Below are 2,569 nucleotides of genomic sequence, written 5' to 3'. Positions count from 1 at the left end.
AGCCACAACAATTTAAAAACTTTTTTGAGTATAATTTTAATTAAAAATCCCTTTTTTTTTCTTGTTTCAGACACTTCGGGTCAAAATGAACGCGCCTGTGGATTTATCAGCAAGTGTGACGCATCGCCCAGACTTCAGTCCAAATCAAACTTTTAATTTCATCTTCTTTCATTATTTTTATTTTACTGGCATAGCTGAAATATTTGCCTGGTGTTAAATGTCCTAATCTGTGCGTCTTTAATGAATAAAGTCTTTGGAAAGTTTAAACCATCAACTAATAATACATTTAACGTGAACCAAAAAGCCCAGTCCTGTTGCAAACTTCTGCGGTCTTAGAGGTAAAAGGGGTCGGTGCGTTGTTTGTTTAAAGAGCCACAACATCGCAGTAAAAAGCAAGCAGCGGTTTGTGTGGGAGACTCCGAGTTTTCTAAAAAAAAAAAAAAAAAAACACCACAGCTCCCCTGGCTATGCTGCCTTTCACTACAGCTTTCATATCCAAACTAGTCTCCAGCCTGCCTCCATCCTCTTCATTATTAAAACTTCTTTTGTATTTTAACTGGACTATCCAGCCTATAACGTTATTACACCTGGGGAGAGTCAACGTGGGAAGGCTATTAGGTTAAAGGGGTTTGATTAAAAGCGCATCTGAACCACTTTCATCAGGGAGCAGGGCGAAGCTGCATCCAGGTCAGCTGGAACCACAGCGACTCCATGCTTTATTTCTTGATTAATTCTGTTTACATATGTACACGTGTGAACATGCTTGTACATTTTAAAGTGGGGGGTGGGGAAGGTGGAGCTTAACAATCTCTCAAATGAACAAATGAAACATCAAATTGGGTCCGCCCGAGGCTCCCATTTTTTGTACTTTTACATTATAACTAGTTATCGAACTAGGTGCCCGATCTGAAAGCCATTTGTGGAAGGCAGGAGGAATTCATCGCTGTCCCTCCATCAATAATCCTTGGCAGTGAACTATTGGAGGCAGTCAAACGCAAGGGGTGAAACGCGGGYCAGGCTGTCTAACTGATATTAAAATGCGTTCGCCATGAGCGCGTGGGGCGAGGAGGGAGCGCGCGCTGTGCGTTGGAGCTCTTTCACACCGGCTGGGTGCACAACAAATATCATGTATTTATGATGATGACAAAGCCAAAAGGACGCCACTTTCTGCTTCTGATCACTGCTTTTCCTTTTTTTTCTTCTTCTTTCTTTTTTTACCCACCCCCTTTATTTTGGTGTCTTTAGATATTTCATTTATTACTCAATAATAAAATCTATACTGACGTACTGAATGCATAAAAAAGAATATGTAGATGAAAATTGTTTTATTTTTTGCACTGTTTGAAGTCCCATGTGCGTCTCCACTGTAATCAATTCCATTGATTCACAATCTGAGCGTGTTTGCTGTTTTTAATAACCCCGAAGCAGGTCACATGTCCGATATTGCATTTGTCATCCGAGGCTTTTCTCATTAGCTTCCAGAGTGTCAGAAAGAAAGGTTACAGAGCGGTCAGTATGGTAATAGCGAGCAGAAGAAATGGTTGGGAACAATAGAAACTTATTTTTCATCTGTGCTGTCACGCCGTCCTTTTGTATCTCTGCCGTGTTTGTGGCTGAATATTCATATAGAAGCTACCTCAAAGGCACAGAGCTGAGAAAAGGCACCCTCTCTGTGTTCCCCTCTCTCTGCCTCTGTGTGCATGTGTGTGTGTGCAGATATATTTATATGTGTGTGTGTGTGCGTGTGGACAGATATGTTTAGGACAAAATATTGAACAAACAGGCTTTTGTTCATGGCAGAATGCGCTTTTACGCACGGATTGCGTGACGTTTCTATGGTGTTTTATAAAGTCTCCTTATACATGCATGCCACTTCCACTTGATAACCTGTTTGGTTGCATATATGCACCCCCCCCTTTCCCTCCCGACAGATATCAACCTCCGAAAGCCATTAGTTGTCTATATGTACCCTGTAGAACCGAATTTGCGTGCAGCACAAACAATCGCAAATACGTCTCTACAGGAATACATGGGCAACTGAAAAACCACGTGAATGGACTGTTCTGCCTCTGCTCCTCTACAACCTCCCCACCCACCCCTTTTCTTCTTCCCYTGCTTTTTTACATGCACAAGCAGCGATGATAGCCCAGGCAGTATAGCGATGCAATAACACTGTCACAAAGTTTATCCATATTCCCACGCAGCAGCCGCGCCGTGGTTATGTGKTGTGTGCGCGCGCAGGCCACGGAGAGTGGGAGCCATGCGCGCGGCTACTACTRTGTCAGACCCTGTAAAACACGTTAGGAACCAGGGGTCGTTTAAAAGTGACTGATTTACGGCTTTTATTGCTCTATAAAACGCCTCTAACATCCTCGGCAGGGGTAATAGAAATGTCGCGAGCATTCTTTACAAACAGTGGAGCCAGAAATATGATATGCAGTTTCACATCTTTTTCAAACTTATTATGTAATTACAGTGTGTGGAAATAGATCCCCTGACTTGCAAGTGTGGTGTCATATTGACCAAACTGACTTATATCCTACTTTTATGAAAGCTTAAACCACTATTA

The 2,569-nt window shown here is 42.4% G+C and overlaps 1 protein-coding gene across 2 annotated transcripts in view; it reads left to right on the top strand.

Annotated features, from left to right (window-relative positions):
- The window catches only part of LOC106524552 (homeobox protein Hox-C10a), a 61,305-nt gene that overhangs the window by 41,877 nt on the left and 16,859 nt on the right, over positions 1-2,569 (top strand). Inside the window, exon 4 of one of the 2 annotated variants that reach the window (XM_014018400.1) lies at positions 71-448. The exons of the other annotated variant lie outside the window; for it this stretch is intronic. The gene's annotated coding sequence lies outside the window, so the exon portion shown is untranslated. Of the gene's footprint in view, positions 1-70; positions 449-2,569 lie in introns of those variants that run through there. 2 annotated transcript variants of the gene reach the window in all.

The sequence above is a fragment of the Austrofundulus limnaeus genome, unplaced genomic scaffold, assembly GCF_001266775.1.
Source record: "Austrofundulus limnaeus strain Quisiro unplaced genomic scaffold, Austrofundulus_limnaeus-1.0 Scaffold3, whole genome shotgun sequence".
NCBI classification, from domain to species: domain Eukaryota; kingdom Metazoa; phylum Chordata; class Actinopteri; order Cyprinodontiformes; family Rivulidae; genus Austrofundulus; species Austrofundulus limnaeus.
Note: the sequence above shows the minus strand (reverse complement) of the source record. Positions and strands in the feature narration are given on the sequence as shown.